The sequence below is a fragment of the Nicotiana attenuata genome, chromosome 7 (assembly GCF_001879085.1).
Source record: "Nicotiana attenuata strain UT chromosome 7, NIATTr2, whole genome shotgun sequence".
In the NCBI taxonomy this organism is placed as follows: Eukaryota; Viridiplantae; Streptophyta; class Magnoliopsida; order Solanales; family Solanaceae; genus Nicotiana; species Nicotiana attenuata.
This window is the reverse complement of record NC_031995.1, coordinates 44,881,849-44,907,892: the sequence shown is the minus strand read 5'-3', so window position 1 is coordinate 44,907,892 and position 26,044 is coordinate 44,881,849. Positions and strand designations below refer to the sequence as shown.

At 36.9% G+C, this 26,044-nt stretch overlaps 1 non-coding gene across 1 annotated transcript; it reads right to left on the bottom strand.

Moving 5' to 3' along the window:
* TRNAE-UUC lies at positions 6,634-6,705 on the bottom strand. The gene has a single exon. It is a non-coding gene; the product is annotated as a tRNA-Glu (tRNA).

The window sequence follows — 26,044 nt, the reverse complement described above, 5'->3', positions numbered from 1 at the left end:
CTTCCCAGGTTGGACTTAGTTTACCCGCGTTGGCCGCCTTTGTAGATTGAAAAACCTTTTTAAGCACGAAGTCCCCAGTTTTGAAGTATCGCAGTCGTGCTTTCCTGTTATAATATCGTTCGATCACTTGTTTTTGTGCTGCCATTCTTATTAATGCGGCTTCTCTCTTGCCTTCTAGTAGATCCAAATTGACCCGCATCTCTTCATCATTAGACTCTTGTGTTGCTTGTGAGAATCTTGTACTTGGTTCTCCTATTTCAACTGGAATTAATGCTTCAGCTCCATAAACTAAAGAGAAAGGAGTTTCACTTGTGCTTGTCTTTGTTGTCGTGCGATATGCCCATAACACTCCGGGTAACACTTCAGGCCAATTACCCTTTGACTCCTCTAAACGTTTCTTCAAATTGTTGATTATGACTTTGTTCGTTGATTCTGCTTGCCCATTGCCTACTGGGTGATAAGGTGTAGATGTGATCCTCTTAATTTGCCAGCTCTCAAAAAACTCTGTGGCTTGAGCTCCGATAAATTGAGGGCCATTGTCGCATACAATCTCCTTTGGTACACCAAATCGGCAGATGATATTATGCCAAATGAAGTCTTTGACCTCCTTTTCTCGTACCTGTTTAAATGCTCCTGCCTCTACCCATTTAGTGAAATAATCAGTAAGTACGAGCAAAAATTTTACCTGTCCTTTTGCTTGTGGTAATGGACCCACGATATCCATTCCCCACTTCATGAATGGCCACGTGCTATGACCGGATGTAACAATTCCGCAGGTCTATGCATGTTGTTACCGTACCTTTGACATTTATCACATTTAGCTACGAAACTTTCCGCTTCTTCCTCCATTTTAGGCCAGTAGTATCCTGCTCTAATCAAGGTTCTTACCAGTGATCTTCCTCCTGCGTGATTCCCGCAATGCCCCTCATGTATTTCCCTCATTACATACTCCGTTTGAGAAGGTCCGAGGCATCTTGCTAATGGACCACTGAACATCTTACGATAAAGATTCCCTTGTTTTAAACAGTAACGGCAGCCTTTTTTCGAAGTGCATGTGCTTGCTTCTTGTCATCAGGGACGGTACCATACTGTAAAAAAGCAACAATTTCGTTTCTCCAATCCCAAGTTAAATTATTAAAATTTACCTCATTATTATCTAGTTCGAGAATTGAATGAAATAAATGTATAATTGAAGCATTTGCACCATTTGCCACATCAGCTGCGGATGCGAGATTAGCTAAGGCATCTGCTTCAACATTTTCATCCCTTGATATTTGTATGACCTTCCAAGTTTGGAATTGCTTTATCAGTTCTTGTACCTTTTCCAAGTACTGTTGCATCCTTGATTCCTTAGCTGTGTAAGTCCCCAGCATTTGATTAACTACGAGTTGCGAATCACTTTTGATCACTACTTGATTTATACCAAGTTCTCGTGCCAATTCTAGACCTGCAATCACAGCTTCATACTCCGCTTCATTGTTAGTTACGGAATGACATTTAATAGCTTGCCTAATAGTTTCACCCGTAGGTGGTACTAAAACAATTCCTAATCCTGCACCTTTTACGTTAGATGAGCCATCAGTAAATAAGGTCCATGTTCCTGGATTAGCCCCATTAAGTACTTGTACTTCTTTTTCTGCTTCTAGTTGCATCCCTTGGCTAAAGTCAGCCACGAAATCAGCTAATATCTGTAATTTTATATTCACTTAGCTCTATGGCCCATTTAGCTAACCTCCCTGACAATTCATGTTTATGCAATATATTACGTAGGGGGTATGCAGTCACTACAACAATGGGATGGCATTGAAAATATGGTCTTAACTTCCTAGATGCCATGATTAGAGCAAGCGCTAGTTTTTCTAATTGTGGATACCGTGTCTCTGCATCTAACAAATATTTACTAACATAATAGATAGGAGATTGTTTACCTTGCTCTTCTCGAACCAAAACCGCGCTTACCACAACTTCTGAAACAGCAAGGTAGATGAAAAGTTTCTCCCCAGCCTTTGATTTTGCTAGCAAAGGTGGATTTGACAAGTATGTTTTCAAATCCCTAAGTGCTTGTTGACACTCCTCATCCCATTCAAAATGATCCTGCTTCTTAATAGTCGAGAAGAATTTGAAACATTTTTCCGATGATTTAGAAATGAACCTTCCCAAAGCTGTGATTCTCCCTGTTAGTCTTTGAACCTCTTTCTTGTTTGAAAGTATATCAGGGATTTTTTCAATGGCCTTAATCTGTGCAGGATTCACTTCAATACCACGGTTAGAAACAAGAAAACCTAAAAACTTACCTGATGCCACACCAAATGCACATTTTTCTGGTTTCAACTTCATATTATATTTTCGTAAAATTTTAAACGTATCAGACATGTGCGATATATGATCTTTTGAATGTTGAGTCTTAACTAGCATATCATCTATATATACCTCCATAGTTTTACCTAAATATTCTTGAAACATTTGGGTGACCAACCTTTGATACGTAATACGTTGCACCTGCATTCTTAAGACCAAAGGGCATTACCTTATAACAGTAAGTCCCCCTGTCTGTTATAAAAGAGGTTTTTTCTTCATCTCCTGGATCCATCTTGATTTGATTATAGCCTGAATATGCATCTAAAAAACTTAATAGCTCATGCCCTGTAGTAGCATCAATTAACTGATCTATGTGCGGTAAAGGAAAGGAATCTTTTGGACAGGCTTTATTAAGGTCTGTGTAATCTACACAGACTCGCCACTTACCGTTCTTCTTAGGAACCACAACAGTATTAGCTAACCAGTTAGGATATTTACCTCACGAATTGAACCAATTTTTAGCAATTTTTGAACTTCCTCTTGAATCACCTTATTTTTGAAAGTTCCTTGCTTTCTTTTCTTTTGCTTGATGGGAGGATATGATGGATCTTCATTCAATTTATGAGTCATGACTTCCGGTGGTATCCCTGTCATGTCAGAATGGGACCAAGCAAAACAATCTGCATTAGCTTTTAAAAATTCAATCAATTTATGTTTTACCTCCAGGCTAAGATTAGCTCCTATGTACACTTTTCTCTCGGGCCAATGTATAAATAACACCACGGCCTCTAGCTCTTCTATCGTTGTTTTGATGTTCTCGTTCTCCTCCGGTTATTGAATGGTGTCAGGTCTCGAATCCACATCTGTTTGCTTTTGCTCAGGTGAGCTTGACATCGTGTTACCCTCATCTAAATTCTGTAATTGCTATTTGTCTTTACCCTTAATAGTTGAATCTGCAACGGAATTGATGCTTCTAGATGTTTGTTGATCGCCTCTGATTTGGCGTATTCCCCATGGAGATGGAAATTTAATAACTTGATGAAGGGTTGAAGGAACAGCTTTCATGTCATGAATCCATGGCCTCTTAAGAATCATATTATAAGCCATTTCCATATCTACGACTTGAAATTTGGTATCTTTAACGACGCCTTCTGCGAATGTAGTAAGTATTGCTTCCCCTTTTGTTACAACACTAGAGTTGTCAAATCCCGACAAAGTATGCGCCTTTGGAATTAATTTATCCTCCGCTTGCATCTCGCACAATACTCGTATTAAAATAATATTTACAGAACTACCTGGATCAACCAAAACTCGTTTCACGTTAGTGTCATGTACAAGTAAAGATATTACCAGTGCGTCGTTATGCGGAGTTATGAGTTCCTCGGCGTCTACGTCGTTAAATATAACATTCTCTTCTTCCAGTACATGTCGAGGCCGCTTACCGTGGGTAATTGTTACTTTTGAAACCTTTTTATGTGATATATCGTTGATCTCTTCACCCCCACTTATAAAGTTGACAGTTCTCTTGGGCGAAGGTGGTTTTGGAGGCTCCTACCTGTTCTTCATGTATGCTTGTTTACCTTTCTCACTGAATAACTCAGTAAGATACCCCTGTTTTAACAAATGATCAACTTCACCTTGCAGAAACCTGCAATCTGCTGTTTTATGCCCGTGATCGTTATGAAATTCGCACCAATGATCAGGGTTTTGTCTGTTCGGATTCGATCGCATTTCCTTTGGCCATCGTACCTTATCTCCCATGCTTCTTAAAACAGCCACGAGTTTAGAGGTGCTTACGTTGAAGTTGTAACCACCGAACCTTGCCTTTAGACTTCCATCATCCTCTCGTGACCCGCGTGTGTTCCGATCATTTTCGAACCTCGATGAGGAGCCTGATTCCCTGTTTCTAGGTTTGTGATCGTACCTTTGATTATCTTGCCTTGATCGTGAGTCTTTTCCCGCAGGTCCCATGTATGGCTCGTGCCTGTTTTTACCGAATCTCTTTTTATTTTCCACACGCCTTGAGCTTACCTTTTCTTCTGTTTTATGTCGTAAAATAATATCTTCTTCAATCCTCATGTTTGTACTGTATCTGTTGTAGACATCATTCCACGTTGTTGCTGGAAATTCTCGAAGGCTTTCTTTGAGTCGCCTCGTGGCTTCTGAACTCTTCTCATTCAAATTACTAGCGAAGGCTATGGCTGCCCAATTGTCAGGTACTCGTGGCAGCGTCATTCTTTCCCGTTGAAATCTATCTACGAACTCTCTAAGCAACTCTGAATCTCCTTGCTTGATTTTGAAGATGTCTTCCATTCTCTTTTCAAATTTTTGAGCTCCCGAGTGTGCTTTGATAAATAAATCTGCAAGCTCAGCAAACGAATTTATAGAATTTTCAGGTAAAAGAGAATACCATGTTAAGGCCCCTTTAGTGAGTGTTTCACCGAATTTCTTGACCAAGACCGACTCAATCTCTTGCTTAGTCAAATCATTGCCCTTGACACCTGTTGTGAATGCAGTAACGTGATCTCGTGGATCTGATGTACCATCGTACTTTGAAATATCAGGCATCTTAAACTTCTTTGGAATTAGGAGGGGGGCAGCACTTGGCTTCCATGGTTGTTGGGAATATTTATCTATATCTACTCCCTTGATCACGGGCGGTACTCCAGGTATTTGTTCTATGCGTTCATTTTGCTCCTTAAGCTGTTTCTGCAAGGTTAGTACTAGATTTTGTAAATCAGAATTAACTGGATTACCTGGGTCTCCCTCTTGTGTTTCACTAGGGGTTCCACCGCTGCCTGAATTAACCAATCCTGAACGAGGATTCTCCAAAGTATTGTTGTTTGGAGTAGATGTGGGTGGAGCAGCAGGTAATTGGCTAACAAAAGCCTGAAGAGCTTTATTGACTTGAGAGGCAATAAGTTTTTGCAAAGCCTCATTCATGGTTTCAACATTTTCGAATTGAGCCTGTCCATCTGTGTGAGATCCACCAGGAGTGCCTTCATGAGACCGTCGTGGGAGGCCTCGTAGAGAACCTTGTGGAGAGCCTCGTGGAGAGTCTCCCTGAAGTTGCTGGATTGTTTGAATTTCTGGGTTTCCTTGAATGTTGTCATTGTTGTTTGACATGATTGGCGCAATCAAGAAAATTAGATTGAGATATAATTGATTATCAAATTCCCGGTAACGGAACCAATTTATTTAACCGAAAATTAGATTTTAGGTCAAAGCTTGAATTTAGAAGAACTCGGGTTACTGATAATCGAAAAAAAATATATAAGAAAGAGATTTGAGAATGATATAATCAGAAAGCAAATTAATCAAAGTATCTTTCAGTAGCCTGTCCTCCTTTTTTGTTTGTGACTTTCCCTTTTATAGCCGTTTTGGGAATACAGACTTTACCTTTGCCATAATAAGACAATTATGGGTAATTAATGACCTTAAATGTTACGTTATGCAATCATATACATTAAATACATATTTTCTAACGTTTCTAGTATTTGATACTCATTAAATGCTGTATCTGGGCTCTTTTTTGCTGTCAGATTCATTCCTTTGACTCTTCTCGATCATTAACCTTTGAATGTCTTGAATAGGTACGAGCGTTGAATTATTTGTATGACTGCTCGTGCCTTCTTTATTTAACTTGCTCGTATCTGTTGTTGCTCGTGTCTGTTAACCAACCTTAATTCTTTGACTGTTTGATCAGTCTACGTGTCATGACATGTCACCATATATTTATAAATACAATTTTCCCCAATACAAATCTATGTTACTATCTATTTTCTTTGTACAAAGATGTGACTATACTTACGTAATATCACTTTAGATTAAACGACTCTAATTAAGATAAAATGAAATTATGCATGTACTCTTATATTGAAACTCAGAATAGTGCAATGCTCAATAATATCAAGACTGTCATTAAGACAAAAAGCTATCCTCAATAAGTGAAAATTGTTCAATCAAGATTTGTATGAATTAGGATAAAACAAATTATAGTTGGCCAAACTTGTAAAAAGTCAAAAATATTATTTTTATCACAACAATTCAGCTAAACATTCGTATTTGTTTAATCTATTTTCCTTCTTTTATTGGGTTAATTTTAGAATGGTTAAAGTATCTTTATTTATTGATTATTCTTAATTAAGTGGTAAGTAGAGGTACTGAAATTATACGGACGTGTTACTAACAGTAGTCTGAAGTACTTACGTGTTATATCTATTTTTATAAACTTTGCTGTGGCAATTCAGCATCTGAGCTAATACTTGCATTAATTACAAATTGAGAAACAAAAAGAAGTTATAGGTGGAACTTTTAAATATGGGAGAAAAAAGTTTCCGTTACCGGGAATCGAACCCGGGTCTCCTGGGTGAAAGCCAGATATCCTAACCGCTGGACGATAACGGAAGTTGTTGCTTACTTTCTTTAGTTTTGTTATTAATAGCAATTTACAAACTAAACGAAATTTTCCTTATCTTTACACAAATAGTCGGCCATATTAATTGTTTACTTTTTCTTGCTATATACATAGATTATATGTTGATTATACACATGTAATATATAAATTATGCGTATATATTATACACTCACTAGCTATTTTTAATTTAAGTGGTAGGGTGAGCGACTATTTGGGTTAATTCTTCTTTTCTTTACTGGTATTACAATTTATGTTCCATGTAATCACAGAGAACACCACTTCTTGTTTATGGAATTTAGAGGACACCTTATATCCAGTTAGCTTGTGACCATTGACATTGATTTATGTATGAAATATCTTGACTTTTTCTTGGGTTTTAAATTAGATGTAACTGTAAGCATTTAAATTTTATCGGATTTAAATCCATAAAGTTATTTGAACTATATTTTACATTCAAGATGATGTTGGTCCAAATAAATATTATGGGCTAATATAATTGAATGAATTATATAAGTCCAATATATATGGGTTAAATAAATAAATCTTAATCCATTGGGCTAGCCCATTTAAATTGGGCTAAAGTGATGAGCCCACTTCATTAAGCCCAAGATGACATCTTCCTAGAGGCCCAGTTTGGTGCCACGTGTCAAATGATGTGGCAAGTCAAACGGAAGAGCCAATAGGATTATGCCACGTATCAAAATGACAAGGCATGCCAAGTCACACTGAAAGGCCAATGAAACCGCACCACATGTGCAAGTGACTCTGGCCAATCAAATGTGGCCATGTCACACTTCAATTTGATTGGTCGGAAAGAGTTTGTTCTTATCACAACTCCTCCCTTCCACAATTATAAATAGGGGTCTTCAAAGCCCAGCAAAGACACCAGAAGTTATAACAAAAAGCAAAAAAGAGCTCGTGGATCAAACGCTACAAATTCCTCCACAAGTTTCAAGCTTCAAGCAATCAAGTTCAAGCTCAAAAACGAAGAACAAATCAAGTTCAAGCTCAAGAACGAAGAACAATTCAAGTATTCAAGAACAAGAACGAAGTCAAATTAAATACAAGGCGTTCTAGATCAAGGCTACTTGTTCGTGATACAATTCGTGGCAACAATCAAAGTGTTCGCGACGGATAAATCAAATTCAAATTCAAGATCAATCTCAAAGGCCCTTGAATTTATATTAGAAAAGTAGAATCAGAGGAATCATAGAGATTGTACACTCATAATATTCGAAATAAAATACTACGATTGTTGCGATATTTTCGGTCTTGATTTTATTTTCTCGACGCAAATTTATTGTCTACAGTAACACTACACTAGGTAAAATTCACAAAATATTCGTTTTTTAGCCCTTGTAGCCATTGTCCAAGAGTTCAAATTTTACAAATAATATCTTGGAGGTAACTCCAAGACAGTGGTTATTTTTCAAAAACAGGATCATAAAAGCGGCCAATTGGCGGAATTTCTACCATTACACTCTACATTATAGTCACGAGCACTTAATTTCTTTAATGATATTGCAGGTATACTTCTTTTGCTGGATTGTTCCCTTTGTTTTCAGCCGGCACAACATTGTCTCTAGTTCAAGTCGAGGAAATTTCCCAGATAATTGACTCTGAAACTTACACTGTCCAAAACTCTATCGTCTTTTCAGGTCCTTTAGCTACAGCTTCCATTAGAACCAATGCAAAATTTAAATAAAGATGTTGAACTTTGCTTAACCCTTTTGTTAGCAAGTCTACTGGTTGATCATTTGTGGAGACATATTTTGTGCTGACTAGTCCTTGTTGAATTTTCTCTCTTACAAAGTGGTAATCTATTTCTATATGTTTAGTCCTTTGGTGATATACAGGATTAGCTGCTATTTGGATATCCGCTTTGCTATTAGTGAATATGTCAACTGGTAGATTGACTTCAGCATCAGTTTCTTTCAGCATTCCTAGTAGCCATGTTAATTCTGCCATAGTTGCAGCTGAACTTCTATATTCTTCCTCGGCTGAGCTTCTGGAAACAGTAGTTTGTTTCTTGGATTTTCAGGAAACTAAAAAGTTGCCAATCTTGATTAGAAAACCAGTAATTGATCTCCTAGTAGCTGGACAAGCTGCCTCGTCTGCATCACAGTATGCAGTGACAGTGTTGCTGTGATGACTGGATAGTAGAATGCCTTGACCTGGACTGTTTTAACATACTTCACAATTCTTAATGCTGCTTCCATGTGAGACTTTTTTGGTTGTTGAAGAAATTGTCTTAGAGTTTGGACTCCAAATGATATGTTTGGTCTTGTTACAGCCAAGTATAGAAGTTTTCCTATTAACCTCTGATAGGCAGTCTGATCAACAGTAGGATCTGCTTCTGAGTTTTCATTCTTCCAAATGTGTTCATCATACTACTTAGTTGTAAACTTTACATTTGTATCAATTGGTGTAGCTTTTGGTTTAGATGTTGTTAATCCTACTTCTGCAATGAGTTCTAATGCATATTTCCTCTGATGCGTAACAATTCCCTCACTGGATCTAGCAAATTCTGAGCCTAGAAAATATCTTAACTCCCTCAGATCCTTCATTTTGAAAATGTTCTGCAGAGATTTCTTGGTGTCTTGAATGAGTTTCAAATTGTCACCAGTAAGTAGCATGTTATCTACATATATTAGAACCAGTACCATCCCTTCAATTGTCTTTTTGATATATAAGGAATGATCATATTGACTCTGCTTAAATTGTAATGTTATAAGAGCTCAGATAGTTTCACATTCCATTGTCTTGGGGCTTGCTTTAATCCATACAAGGATTTTGTAAGTTTGCATACCATCTTCTCCCCCTGACTTCCAAATCCTTGAGGTAGATCCATATATATTTCATCAAGTAAATCACCTTGAAGAAAGGCATTGTACAAATTCATTTGATGTATATGCCATTGTCTAGCAGCTGCTAGTACTAGTATTGTTCTAACAGTTACCATTTTCACCACAAGTGAAAATGTTTCTTGATAATCAATGCCTTCTTACTGACTATAACCTTTAGCTACAAGCCTAGCTTTTAGATCTTTCTATCTCCCCTGAAGCTTGATATTTTATCTTGTATATCCATTTGCAGCCTATAGGTTTCTTTCCTTTAGGTAATTTGACTAATGTCTAGGTGTTATTGCTTTCTAATGCCTTTATTTTTTCTTGCATTGCTGCTATCCATCTTGGATCTTTGCTGGCTTCAGCATATGTAGCAGGCTCAATGGTAGAAGAGAAAGCTACAGTAAAGGCTTGGTATTTTGGAGATAAGTGATCATATGCTATGTTTTTGTTCAAAGGATAGAGTACTACTTGATGAATATTTAATGACACAAAATCTTTCATCCAGGCTGGTGGTTGTTTATCTCTATTAGACTTTCTCACTGGTAGTTGTTGAGTATTGGATTGACCTCTAGTCAGTGTTCTAGTTGATACATTTTGAGTATTCTGATGTGTTTGAATTTCTTCTTCACTAGGCATCTGATGATGAATAAAGATATTGTCTTGCTAACTATCATGATGTTCTTCTGTGTTATCAACCGGTGATGTTGCTGGTGGTTGAGTGTTATCTATATTAATGTGATTGTTAGTCTGTTGACATGCACTATTTTCAAACACAATGTTAGTATCATCAGTATAAGAGCCTGTAGATGGTGTAGTATCTACAAATAGAGGTTCAAGGATGGAGATTGTCCTTTGAATGGGAAGACCTTCTTTGAATATGACATCTTTGTTGACAAAAAATAATCTGTTGTCTAGATCATAATATGTAGCCTTTGTGCACTGCTGAATATCCCATATGAATAGACTTCTTTGACTAGACATCAACTTATCATGTTCTTGTATAATTTTTGCAAAGCAAAGACACCCTAACACTCTTAGGTATTTTAGTGAAGGTTTTCTATTGTATATCCTTTCATAGGGAGACATATTTTCAATGACTGAACTAGGTAATCTGTTAATCAAATATACTGCAGCAAGGATGCAATGACCCCAAAATCTGATAGGTATATGTGCTTGTAGTTTTATAGTTCTTGTTACTTCTAAAACGTATCTGTGTTTTCTCTCAGCTACCCCATTATGTTGAGGGGTGTAAGCACAGGTTCTTTGATGTATCATTCCCAGATTTTTAAATAAGTTTTCACAAATAGAATTCACAAACTCTATGCCATTATCTGTTCTGATAACCTTGATAGTTTTCTTGAACTAAGTCTTGATAAATTTGAAGAAATGCTGCAGACATAAGAAGACATCTGATTTTTGCTTAAGCAGGAAAACCTAAGTCATTCTATTGTAATCATCCACTATAGTGAGAAAATACTTGTTACCATCAAAAGTAGATACTCTTTATGGACCCCATAGATCTACATGAATCATAACAAAACAAGTTCTTATGCTACTAGTTGGAAATTGAAGTCTAGTTTGCTTAGCACAAGGGCAGATGGTACATTTATCTACTTTGTCCTTAATATTCCGAAGACTAACACGAATTCTCTTAAGTACTAGTATAGAGACATGTCCAAATCTTTGATGCCACAGCTCCACATTGATCTTATTTGCCTCACTTGATGTCAGTTCCTTAGTAGCACACACAACTCTGTTGTTGTTCCTTGCAATTTGAGCCAACAAGATGTATAATCCTCATTTTTTTTACCAATCTCCCTCACCTTCCCAGTGAAGAGATCCTGAAAAACACAAAAATTAGGAAAGAAAGTTGCTGCACATTGTAATTCTTTTGTCATTTGGAAACTGAAAGCAGATTATACTTAAACTGAGGCACATGGAATACATTAGTTACAATACTCTTAGCAGAAATTGAACTTCCTCCTGTGTGAGTAACTAAAGATATATCACCATTTGGTAGAAGGACTTTCTTAGGATTAATAGTATGTACTATTGTAGACTAGTTGAGAAGGCTAAAATCAGACACCATGTGATTTGTAATACCAGTATGTATAATCTATTCTTTAGAACCATTTGAAACCCAAAAAACTGTGTCAGTACCTGTTGCATTTGCTGCTGAGTCCACATTAGCAGTAGTTGCTGAAGTCCCTTTTAAGCAGTTGAATAATCTGATCATATTGCTCCTTTATGAAAGCATAATTTTCCAAATGGTTTGTAATAGTTTCCACTCCCTGGTTGTAGTTTTCCAACTGATCATACTGACTTTCATTAACAGACTTGTCATTTGAATTTTGACCATAGTTGAGCATAGGTGTAACAAAGTTTGAGCTGTTATTTTCAGCTAACACATTGGCAACATTAGCATTGTGAGCTGCATAATTATATCCCTTCTTTTTCTGCCTAAATCCTGAGGATATCCCACCAATTTATAGCATTTTTCTTTGGTATGACTTTTTATTTTGCAGTATTCACAGAATTGAACATGCATATTGAAGTTCCTTTTGAGTCTGTGATTCTATCCACCCCACCGGTTCTAGTATACATGGCAATGTCAAGGTTTTTAACTGGATTAGCCCCTAAAATGCCAGAATTTGCAGATATGGATCTTTGACTTTCATCACTCACAATCAAAGCATATGCTTGATTAATTGTAGGCAGAGGTGTTTTCATCAAGATTTGGCTTCTTGCTTGAGAGTAAGACTCATTAAGTCCCTTCAAAAATTGGTATAGCCTTAATTTTTGTAAGTAGTTAACAAACTCCCTTGACTTAGGACAATCACAACCAGGAGAGGGAACCAAGGCCTCAAACTGAAAATTGGGTGGGGTGGGCTAAGTCGGGTTGAGTCATTCCTATTTTAATTAAATTATTATTTATTAAATTGAAAATAAAAAATAAAACCCACAAAATAAGAAAATACTACTAAAAAATTATATTTTTCGATCACTATGATTTTTGTGTGAGTTAGTAATTTTATTATTTTTGTGTGAGAAAACATAATTATGTGGCTTTGATAAAAAAAGCCATAGCTATATGATTGTGTGTGAGAAAACAAAGTTATACATGACTTTGGTGTAAAAAAGTTATAGTTACATGACCATTTGTGAAATTTTTAGGAGCTGGCTTTTCGACTTAGAACTATTTATGTATATATATGTATAAAAGTTAAAAGTACATAAATATAAATGACCACACTTATTTTGAACTCATTGATTGTAGAATCTGAATTCTCTTCTAAAAAATTATAGGAGACAGGAATTCAAATTTCATATAGATGATTTTTTTCATATTTGTTTAAATCTTGGTGGCAGAGTAGTTAACGACGGATCTAGAGTATTGTTACTGGTTTCCGGGAACTCAGTAACTTTAGCATATACGCTGTATATCTATTAAAAACTCTACTAAATGTTTATAAATATCGAACTTTGAACCCAGTTATTACTGTATATTAATTTGAGATTGTGGTAAGAACCCATAAACTAAACCCTGGATCCGCCACTGAGTGTAGTCACCCAACTTAGTGGCAGAACCAAGTATTCTGACAAAGGTATTAGAAAATAAACAAGAATGATCACCTAGTATATTTGAACTTACAACTCCAAAAATATTTTTTGAAACAACTTTATACTAGAAACTTCTCTTATATTTACGGAGGTATTAACAATATAGACTATTATTTCTATATGCCTCCAAGCTGATCGGGTCACTAGAGTTTCCCGTGTCCTGTCTTAAATAAACTGATATAAATTCTAGCCTCAGGATTTGTGATCAATATCATGAGTGTAGTTGGTGTTTCTATATGTGGAACAGGAAGTAGATCGTATGCAATCACCATGTACAAATTAATTCAATATAGAAAGCTCTGTGTGCTAAATGAGATCGTATTCCCGCACCTCCTTGATTGTCTCAGAGCCAATTATCTTTGTTTGGAGAAGGCAGCCACATGAACTGTTGACACCGCTCTATCACAAAATACGTTTCATTGATAGTACTTAAAAAAATCTTTATATTGTCTGTGCATATGACTTAAATCCTTTTTTTAAAATATGATTAAGACTTTTAACCTCCTGCACTACTAAACAGAAGAGATATATAGATAGTACCAACTGTGAAAAAACCCGGAAAAGAATAATTTGTAGGCTCCTGGAAATGTAATTTGATGTGTGAGGTATCTAGATAATTAAGTGATACTTTGGAACTTGCAACTCATATACATGCATGGAGTATATCTTCTTTTCTAATACACTGAATGAGCTTCTTTGGTTCTCCCTAGACGTGATGTTTTATGTAATAGTTCATCAGTCAGTGCTTCTTGTGCAACAAATATTGTCTAGTTACAAGTTGCTATTCTGTTTGAAATACCTTATGTTCCTATATATCTCGTTTTTGTTTCATGGACCTAAATGGACCTACGCGATTTAGGTCCAATCAACACGTCCATGTTTTTAAAAGTCTCTATGTCACAGTTATATAAAACTTCTTACTTATGACTCAGGTTGGCGACTTGGCTGCTCCTGTTGAAGAATGAACAGTTGGTGGAACAGCTCTAACTTCATTAATGGATGTAGAGAGGAGACATGCCACAGCATTTTAATTTACGGAACAAATTTCTTCATTTCTTTCTGATATAAATCAATCCATCATTTCATTAATCTTCCCACCCCAACCTGAAAGTTAATTTGATATTGCAAGTAAGTTCAAGCCGATTATTAAGAAGGCTATGGTGGTACTTGAAGGTGAGATGTTCCTAGTTCGCTGTATAGAAATATGCAGTTTTTTTAATTTCTGTTCTTCGTTATGTTTCCTGTACACTGAAGGGGTTTATTGCTATCATTTGTTACAATGCTAAACAATCAAATTTTCCCAACCAACATGAGCACAACTTCAGTACATTATTGTGTAACCAACTTGAAGACTAATAAGTAGGAAAGAATATTCAGGTGCTCCATTCAAGAAATTTGCTTCAATGCGGTAAGATTGGGCTCTTAAGGACCGATACCTTAATCATGGTATGTTCGTTCTATTTACAAATCCGAGATCATGTTGCGGGTCAATTTCCGAGATTCACCATGTGTCACCCACATTGTTAGAGTATTATGGAAGCTTATGTCCGCAACTAGCTTCTTCTTGTGTGCGCTCCCGCCCCGCACCATTACTTTGCCATCTCCATACTCGTCCTGTTGAACTTGGGCTCTGATAATAGTTGTTTGGCTAAAGTAGCCCAAATACATTCTTAACATGGTGTGATATTGTCCACTTTGGGCCAAACCCCCATGGTTTTCTCAAAAGGCCTCACACCATTAAGATATCCCTACATCTTATATGTAGACTCCCATTAATTTTAGCTACCAATATGGGACTTTGTTCCCACACCCAACATCCTACTTTTACAAGTTTACATTGGTTTTAGTTGGACTAGTTTCGATATTGCAAAATCACCAATAAGGCTGATTACCATCATTCCAACAACAACGGGTTCTCTCCTAATTGTAGGTTGCTTTAGAAAATAGGTGCATTTTCAGTGTCACAATATCTAATGATTTTGCTTGTTTCCGCCATAAGTTCGGTTGGAAATTAAACATAGATTAATTAGTATTCCTAAGTTGTTAAGAATTTGTTATTATCAGTTTATTTAATTTATGCCTAGTTAAATTTGTTTACCGATTTCATATTGGAATATATTTTGTTAGTCTAATAAAATTTGGTTTATACTATGATAAATAGGCGGTGCTACTACATATTATCTATAACGGCTCGACCGGTCGTTTTGAGAATTAGCGTCCCGTTCGGTGGCTTAAGGCCTCGAGTAGCTTCGTGCTATGTATTATGACTTGCGTGTGTGGTCGAGTTCGGTTTTCGGATGATTCGGGATTGATTTGGAAGAACAATTCTTATTTTAGAAGCTTAAGTGAAAAGAGTTGAAAGGAGTTTGACTTTTATGTAGATGACTAGGAATGATGTTTTGATGATTCGAATAGCTTCATTGGTGATTTCGGACTTAGGCGTGTGTCCGAATTTTGATTTGGAGGTCTGTAGGTTGATTTGATGCATTTTGACGAAAGTTAGAAAGTTGAAGGTTTGGAAGGTTTGACTGGGAGTTGAATTTGTTAATATTGGGTTCGGATTGTGATTCCAAGAGTTGGAATAGCTCCGTTGTGTTATTTGGGGCTTGCATGCAAAATTTAATGTCATTCCGGGATGATTTGATATGATTCGACGCGAGTTGTAGAAGTTAAAAGTTCGTAAGTTCGATTTGAGGTGGATTCATAGTTTTGATGTTGTTTGATGTGATTTGAGGCCTCGGGCAAGTCCGCGTTATGTTACGAAACTTGTTGGTATGTTCGGACGGGGTCCCGAGGGGCTCGGGTGAGTTTCGGGGTGGTTTCTGACCATTTCTAGGCCATATTTAATTGCTGGTTTTTGGCCACAGGGGTATGCATCGTGATCGGGGACTTTGGGTCGCGTTCGCGAAGAGCAAATTAGTTGTTTGGGCACTGTGAGTTGCGACCGCGGAAGTCTTTTCGCGATCGTGTAGAGGAAATTTCGTTATCACTGACCCGATTTTGGAAGCTCATATCTTGCAATCTATAAGGAATTTGGAGATGATCCAAAACTAAAAGATGTAACCCTTTGTGTCTAGTTTTTAGGGAATCAAACCGTTTGTATAAAAAGTTATGGCTGTTACACTACAAGCTATCTGCGAAGAGTTTGGGAAGGGTAATGGGAATTTGTTCATCGCTATCGCAAAGCGTAAAATTTGTGTTGGAAAATTTTTGAATCGCGATCGCGAAGGGTACCTCTGGAGTAGTGTTTAAAGTACTCTATTTCGAAGGTCTTGGTCATTTTATCATATTTTGAGCTATGGAGGTCGGATTTGGGCGATTTTGAAGGGGATTTTCACACTTTGGATAGGGGGTAAGTGTTCTTTACCCGGATTTGATTATATTTCATGATTCCATCTTTATTTTTATCATTAAATTAGTTATTTGAATTGGAGAAAATGAGAGTTTTTGTAAAAACTTTCAAAATAAAAAATGAGGATGTGAAGGCCGAGTTGATGTCAGAATTGGATAATTTTGGTATGGTTGGACTCGTATCAGAATGAATATTCGGATTTTGTGAATTTTATCGGGTTCTGAAGTACGGGCCCATGATTGAATTTTTAGTTTTCTTTAAAGATCAAAATTTTATTATCCGAAATTGTTCCCTATGGTTTTATTTATGATATTAAGTTATTTTGGCTAGATTTGAATCGTCCGGATGTTGTTTCACCTGAGAAGGTCATTTTAGAGTATCGGTTTAGCTTCTTTGAGGTAAGTATCTTGCCTAACTTTGTGTGGGGGAATTACCCCTTAGGATTTGAGTCGTTTGTGCTATTTGTGTCATGTGAAAGCCGTGTACGCGATGTGACGAGTACGTACTCGGGCTCATATGTGAAAATTGACCAGTTTAGACTCTTAGGCTTATCTCATGTTCTTATTTGGAACTGTTAGAACATGTTATGTCTTTTATTCATCATGTCTACCCTCACATGCTTTATTTGAAGTTATCGTTACATGTCACATTCTTTACTTGTCGAGTTTTCTCTTATGTTCTTTATTTGAAGTAGTTATCACTTTTATCATTATGTGATTTCTTTTCTTGTGAATTTACTCTTAGTTGAAATTGTTGTTACGTGATATCCTTTTTGTTGCCGGGTTATTCTCATGCATTTAGACGTAGTACTAGTTTGTGCCATCCCTTTCATTGCTATCCTATTCATATATTAAATCCGAAGTTTGCCATTTCGTAGAAATACTTTCACTACTGAGTTTATCCTTAAACAATTAAATGGAATTGAGGTTATCGAAAGTCATTAATCTATTTTAATTGAAGTTTTGTTTAAAGGGGATTTTGTTCCTTGTTGAGTTAATTTACCATTCATTTTATTGTTATTGAGATTCTATACACATTATGTCGAGCTGTGGGCTATTTGTTGTGAAAATATTGATATTGTTGGATCTTTGGAAAGGTTGTGGCCTATGGGCACTTGTGATACGAGTTGATATGTTGTGTTGTTATGATGTTGGCACATGTGAATTGTTGTGTGGTTTGGTTGTTGTTATACGGAGTATAAGTATGGCATTTCACCGTTGTTGTTATGCGGGGCATAAGGGTGGCATCTCACTATTGTCAAATATACAGAGTGATACGAGTGGCTATTGTGTTATTGTCCGGGTGGAGCAATAAGGGTGAATATTATACGGAGTGATACGGGTGGCTATCAGATTGATACGAGTGGCTAATGATATTGCCAGGGCGGAGTGATATGGGTGGCTATCGGAGAGAAAATGTTGGCAATATCAGGGATGATGTGTGATGGCTTGGGGGACATTGTGTTGGTGATTTTCATGTGATGGGGTGTTTTTCCTTGTGAATGTCACACACCTTACGTGACTTATTTTGTTGCTTCGGTGAGCTGCTCAATGTCTTTGATATTACTTGTTGACTTGAGCTGCAGTAGTACACTCGTACAAGCATACACCGTAGCATGCCACTTGTACTAGCTCAGGAGTATGAAACTTGACATTTATTGATCATGCCCATGTATTTTTGTATTATCAGTTTTCATGTTTATATTGAGCGTATGTCCACGCCAATTTGACGAGCGCAAAACACCACTTAAAATTACGCTCGCTAATGAAATATAGTATAGTATAATATCGTATCCACAGGGATTGGAGTTAAACAGTATTTTCGCAGTTTATAACTTGATTTTTATCCAAGATGATCAACAGTTGAGAATTATATGATTTCTAACGAAGAATTTAAACTATTAACTAGTGACAATTGACGCAAAGAATAAGCAAAGAAAGATATCAATGGGAGAAGATAGGATTTTGATAGGATTGGTACAAGATACTTGTCTGGATTTAACTCTAGATAATTCACTTCTAATGTTCAAGTGAGTCTCTCGAATTCACTCAATTATTGGTTCAAACGTTTAGTTGAAACTCCTCTCTCGATTAAGTCTCAACCTCACAAGATGAACCAATTTAAGCTCTGTGAAGATATGCAAGAAAGCATAGTTGATTGGTCTTTAGTAGAACCTCTCTCGATTATCCTCCTAACTAGGTTTAATCAATAATTCAACTAGCCTCTTCCGATTACTAAGAAGAATTAATGAATTCAGCCAACAATATAATGCAAGAATATCACAAGTTATGCCTCTCGATTACATGAACAAGTGAATATAGATGCAATAATTAAATCATTTAAATACGCTTCAATACATAAAACTAGAGTTAATATCCACATACAAATATCAATACACCAAATCCATCAAACTCTAAAGGGAACTACTCCATAGATATGGAGTAATTCATCAAATTTATAATAAAAGTAAAGAAAAACATAAATTCAATCCAAACTCGGGTCTTGAGTAAGGAAGGAATGATGAAATCCTTGTGATTTTGCTATCCTCCAACTCCTCCTTAGCTTCCTTAGGTCGAATATATATCAAAAGTCCAGAAAATAACGTTTTTCCATGTATTTATATTAAGTGGGATCGGGCCCAGACGAAATCACCTTCTCCTAGCCGAAATAGAATTTTTACTCTGTAAAAATTGCACAAATGCGCTGCATGGAGTGACTCGTTATGCGAGGCATTAGTGGAGAAATTCAGAGACGTTGCAAATTATCTGTCGGGTGGATTTTTACGCTGTCGCGCCGCGGTGGGCGTCGCATAGTGCGCCGCTTTAGTAGCCATTTCCAGAGAATTGGCCAATTTCAATTCATTTACTATTTTGTCTTTTGTAATAATGAATTGGGCAGCCACTAGATGTTTCACACGTCACTTGCATGTCCCAACTTGGAGGATTCAATTCCTAGCTTATGATAATTTTGGATTCATGGTGCACGTCTTCCAACAAGCTGTGATAGGCCATTTTTTTGGCTTTGGGCATTTTGCTTTCACTTTTTATATACATACACGGTACTCGATCCCCGAACGCGATCCCAGCTTAATTCTTTGGGCTTTAATTTAGACTTCAAAGCTCCGAATAGCTCAAATTAGCTCCATAACATCTACATCACTCGGAATCACTCCTACAAGGCATAAAACACATAATAAATACAAAATACTAGCGATTAATGCTCAAACACAATTAAAAGTGCAGTGAATTAGAGTGCAATAAGCAACTAAAATACGAGATTATAGCCTACCATCACCGGGCATATTGTGATATTGAGCCTGTGACCACGCCGGGCGGATTGTGAATGTGAGCCTATGATCATGCCGGGCTGATTGAGATATTGGCACGTGAGTTATCCGTGCGATTGTGATTTGAGATGTGGGCACAAGCTGCCGTGAGCATATGATGGTGGGTTTAGACCCGTGACTTGTGACTATTAGATGAGGTATCACTGAGTGATTTCGTTGTGAAACTTGTGTTAGAACGGCTTGATTAATTGGTTGTCCTTTGTGTTCCTTATTTTCTTTGAACGATACTTTATGGTGTTCTTATTGCCTTACTGTTTATATCACTTTTTGATTCTTGTTTTCATTTACTGATTTCTTCTTTTCATTATTAACTTTATACTTCTATACTGCACATGTTATTTTGTCTAATGAGTGTCTTGACTTGTACCTCGTCCCTACTCTACCGAGGTTAGTCTTGATACTTACTTCGTACTGATCATGGTGTACTCATACTACACTTCTGTATATTTTTGTGCAGACTAGGTATTGGAGATCGGACTCGGGCAAAGTTAGCATATTGGTCACGCGGATTCAAGGTAGAGTTGCTTGGTCGTTGCAGTCGCTTGGTCGTCGCAGTCGCTTGGAGTTCTTTTCTTTCATCATACTGTCAGCTTGTTATTTGAACAATATTGTATTTCAATCTATGAGATCTTTCCATGTACTTAGCTAGAGTTCATGACTCTGTATTACCAGTCTTGGGTGGTTGTTATGATTATTTCCGTGTTGGCTCATTTTACTCTTGGTTCGGTACTTATATTAAACACTGTTTCAAATTATCATTATTAAAAACTAGCTTAATTTTTATAGTAATCGGCTTACCTAGTCTTAGAGACTAGGTGCCATCATGACATGCTACAGAGGTATTTGGGGTCGTGACATTATTTAAGGTGGAGAGGTAGCTATGACTTAGAGATATTCAAGAGTTTATGAGTTAACAAAAAGTCTCCTACCCCCATTCTCTCTCTAGTTTGATAAATTTCTTCAATATAGCATTTGTTGAATTTTTTGCTTGTGCCTAAATTATTCTTTGGGGTATTTCAATTCTTCAAATTGGTATTACAACTTGTGTGTGAGATTCTATTAAAGCCTGCACGAGATCTTATAAATATTTATTATGGATACTCTATTACCTTATTGTCCTGTTTTTATGTTTGATGGCAAAAACAATTTTAAAACTTGGTATCAACAGATGATTAATTTTAAAGTTATTAGATTATGGTCCATCATTGATGAAGGATTCGTGAAACCCACAGAAGGCACAATGCTAACGGGTGAAGCAACCACGCAGTTGGAGACAAATAGACATTTAGATTATAAGGCACGCTACTATTTTGCCATCAAGGTCGAATTGCATATCTAACAAATTTTTGCATGTAAAGTCATCAAATGAGACTTAGACAATCTTGGTAAAGTCATATCAAAGAGTTCCTGACGTAAAAAAAGAGAAGCTACAAGAATTTAGGAGTCAATTTAAGTTGGCTCATACGAGACCAACAGAGTCTGTCAATTTTTTTTACAAGAATTGAAAAGTAAATCAATGATCTAAGGATAAATGGAGAATTATTAGAAGAAGCTAAAGTTGTTGAAAATATATTGCAGTTCTTGAATATTAAATTTCACACCAAGAAGACGGTTCTTGAGGCTGCCAAAGATCTTAGTACTCTGAGACTTGATGATTTAGAAGCTGAATTGGTGACATACGAGACGTCCCTGAATAAAGAGAAAGATGAGATAGTGGAGGAGGCATCACAAGAAAATAATGATCACCAAAAGAAAAGAAGACACATTAAACATTGCAAAAATAAATCAAGTAGGCCAAAAATTCAGAAATAGAGGAGAAAAGAAGAAAACGTACAGATAATTTTTATTGTGACACAGATTCCATTGAATGCAAAGGGAAGTCAAATAGTATCCAAATTGATCTGCCAAACGTTTATGTGATTGCTAAAAAGAATGATATGATTTGGTTGCAAGAGATGCCCGTCCAAAAGATATTGGCATTTCACAAGAAAATTTATTTGATGGTATTGAAGATGAACTCAGTAATCAAAGATGCAAGATGGTTCATGAAGAGAAAGCTTCTAATGATCTACTCAAGTTTGAGGCAGAAATGGCTTGGGATCTAGAACTACAACAACATATGATTATAGATATTGAAGATGCAATAAATTTCGTGTCATTGTTCGAGATTGCATATTTCAAGGAGCATGATGAATTGTTTATTGGTGACATTACTATACAATCTATATGATAGCTAATTGGAGTTGAACGGGCATACAAGACAAACTAGGGGTGTACAAAAAAAAACCAATAAACCGCATCAAACCGATGATCCGAGTCAAATCAATAAAAAATCCGATTGTGGTTTGGTTTGATTTGGTTGGTGTTGGAAAAAGTTTGACCATAATTAATTTGGTTTGATTTTAACTAAAAGAAAGTCAAATCGAAACCAAACCAACCCGACATTATATTTATACAATGTTTAAAAATATTATATATATATATATATATATATATATTTTAATTGTAATATATTTTATAAATATTTCTCAAACTTGTTCACAGTTTTATCATTAAACGTATTATTTAAAAAGTCGGGACTTAACATTTAGTGGTCCAATAAATTTTAAAGCCCATAAATATAGTAAGTCAAATAAAGTTCAAATCAATACTAATGATAATAAAGGAAATTCAATTCAACACTAGGAATAATAATAATGTTGGATCTATTTTTTAGTTTTGCACTGGTTTATAATAAAAATGCATAACTTAGTTTATCTTTTTTTTTTGGTTATTTGAATACTTATATATGGATAAACATTCAAAAAATTACATCAATATATGGGGACGAGGATGTCCCCTATTGAATGTCATCAACGTCTATCATTGTATCACTATTACAAACGTTAATTTTTCTTAGAAAATTAGTTCTTGAGATGTCTAGCCACACCGCATCATTTTATAACACCGGAGGAACTGCCAAAAGTTAGGTCTTGTCAAAAACTTCCTTCTTAGCTCCTTCCTTTGCGAGGAGGTCCGCCACTTGGTTCTGCTCCCTGTAGCTATGCCCTATGACTGGGTTCCCCTTCAGCACCACTTCCGAGTCAGACTCAATCACAATGGGTGATAAGCCTTGATCTCTAACTGTTTTTAGACCCACCCATAGGGCTTGGAGCTCTGCCGTAAGACTATCAGTGTTTGGAAGCCCTCTCATGAAGCATAAAACCCAGTCCCCCCGGCTGTTTCTAACTACCCGCCTATACCCCCTTTCCCTGTGTTAAGGCAAGAAGCCCCATCAGTGTTCAACTTATAGAAGCCCATATCTGGTGGTTGCTACTTTAGGTATAAGGTTTTTGTTTTTATAACAGGCCTGGATGTGGCTGCCACAGAGTGGTATTCCACAGCCTTTGCAATTGCTTGGTATACATTAATGTGATTCCTTTTCTTATCAAAGAAATTGGAGTTCCTAGTGAGCCGGTTGGCCTAGAGGCAGAAGGGCAACAATTGTTTCCATTGGATGCAAGCATTGTATTCCACATTTTGGAGCCTATTCCATGCGTCTTCCCAGTTTGGCATAGAAAAGGGATTGACTCTAAGGTAAGGTTTATAGTTGCACTAGTTCAGCAATTGCTGCCAGAACCCTTTGACATTAGCACATTCAAAGAAAATGTGGTTGATGTGTTCTATGGCATGATCACATAAGTAGAAGTTAGGATTAATTCTTAGCCCAATGTGGTGTAGGTGATTCCCTGTAGGCAGCTTGCAGCTTGTTTTCTGCATGAGCCATATGAAGAACTTAATCTTGTTGGGGGTCTTTAGCTTCCAAATCCAATTGAATTGGTCTTCATTAGAAGTGTTATTGTGGATTAATACATCAAGGAAGTAGTAGACTGATTTGGTACTAAATAGGCCATTGGGGTTGAGGTTCCAAATTATCCTATCCTTGGTAGAGGTGGAAATGGGAATGAAAGTGTTTTGGATTATCATGTTGATGTCATGGGGGATTGGATAGGGAATGTTGTTGAAATCCCAAACCCCATTGGAGTACACTTTATTTATCCTTGTGGTCATGTCACTTTAGTGCCATGGACCATTAAGGATTTTATCCATTGGCTGCATCTTGGAAAGCCAAGTGTCAATAAGGAATCTAACCCTATCCACTTTGTGGACCACCCATCTAGTGCGATTGGTGCATATCTTCCCGCCCTCCTAAGCATTTTTCCAGATCCTAGTCTTAGGCTTACCCCTGTTCCTTATTCTATTACAGTGTTTTCCCATGAGCACCCTAGCTCAGATGGATCTAGTATTATTGTAGAGTCTCCAAGCAAGACTGGTGTGGCATGTTTTGTTCTTTAGGAGGCCTTCTGGAGGCCCAGCTCTCCCCTGTTCTTAGGTTTGGTGACAATAGCCCATTTAACCATATGAAGCTTCCTTTTAGTCGGAGTTGTACCCCAAATGAAATTCCTTTAGATTTTGTCAATCTGGTTGGTAATTTGGGAGGGTAACTGGATGTACTGTATTACATGGTTTGGAATGCTAATAAGGCAAGATTTTGCCAAAGTTGTTCGTCTAGCCATGTTCAGGAACTTGGTTTTCTACCCTGCCATTCTACTGTTGAGATTGTCTATGATGAATTGGAAGTCAATATTTCTAGGCCTTCTGTTGAAGATGGGGAAACCCAAGTATTTCCCAAAGTCTCCAGCACCTTTGATACCTAAAATGGCATTGCATGCTGTGGCACACTCTTCATGGTAGTTTGAAGAAAAAATCACTTTAGATTTATGTGGATTGACTTTCTGCCTAGATGCAGTATTAAAATTACCCAAGATGGAAAAGATTGTCTTACAGTTTCTCCTATTGGCTTTGGAAAATATAATGAGGTCATCAACAAAGAACATGTGAGAGATTCTAGGTCCTCCCCTGCTGATGCTCATAGGGAACCAATCCTTATCAGTTACAGCATTGTCAATATTTTTGGAAAGCCTTTCCATGCATATGATGAACAAATAGGGTGACATGGGATCCCCATGCCTAATGCCTCTACTGGATTTGAAGTAAGCAGTCTGGTACCATTGACAAGGATGGAGATGAAGCTTGTTGTAAGACAGGACATGATTAGGGTGGTTAGTTTAGAGGGGAAGTTCAAAAAAAGAAGGGATTCTTTGATGAAAGACCATTCTAACCTATCAAAAGCCTTTTCTAAGTCTACTTTTAGGATCATATTGGCATTCTTACCTTTTATTTTTTGGAGTGGGTAATGTACTCTTGGACTATAATGGCAATATCAACAACTCTTCTATTGGCTAAAAAGCTAGCTTGGGTAGGGCCAATGATGTTCTGAAGCAAAGGTTTGATTTTGTTGACAATGATCTTAGTGATCAGCTTATACATTGTGTTGCACAGACCAATTGGCCTGAATTTTTTAGCATTGTGGCATTTGGGCATTTTGGGATGAGGCATAGGTTGGTTTTGTTTATTTCATGAGGGATAACACAAGTGGAAAAGAAAGTGTGGCAGAATTGGATTACCTTGCCAGAAACTATGTGCGAGTACTTCTGGTAGAAGAAAGGGTGGAGGCCATCAGGGCCAGGAGCTTTCCGGGGCTTGAAGGAGAATGATTCACACTTGATCTCAGAGAGCCTAGGAGTGGAGTCAATGGTGCTCTGCTCCCTGGTAGTCAGGACATTGGCACTATCAGTGATGTGGCTCTTATTCAACATTGAGCTATGATGTTCAGTGGTATAGATCGTGGTGAAGTAGTTAAGGATTGTGTCTTTAATGTCATTTGGATCCTGAATGCTGGTCCCCACCTCATCTTTTAAAGACATGATCTTATTTCTCCTTCTTCTGTTAAGTGTGGATATATGGAAGACTTTAGTGTTAGCATCTCCTTCACTTAATCAATTAATTTTTGATTTAAGCTTCCAGAAATCTTCTTCACCTCTAAGGATGATAGAGAAATCTTGCTGTAGCTTTACTTCAAGCTCCTGAAGCAAGGTGCTAAAGGGGCATGCGTTGGGCTTCTGAATGCCATAAAGTCTAGCAAGGATGTGCCTTTTCCTATGGAAAATGTTTCCAAACACATGCATATTCCAATCTGCGATCCTATTAGTAAAAATAGAGGTAGCATTCAGGATATCGGTATTGGCTGAAAAGCTATCTTCCACAAGAGGGAGGAAGTC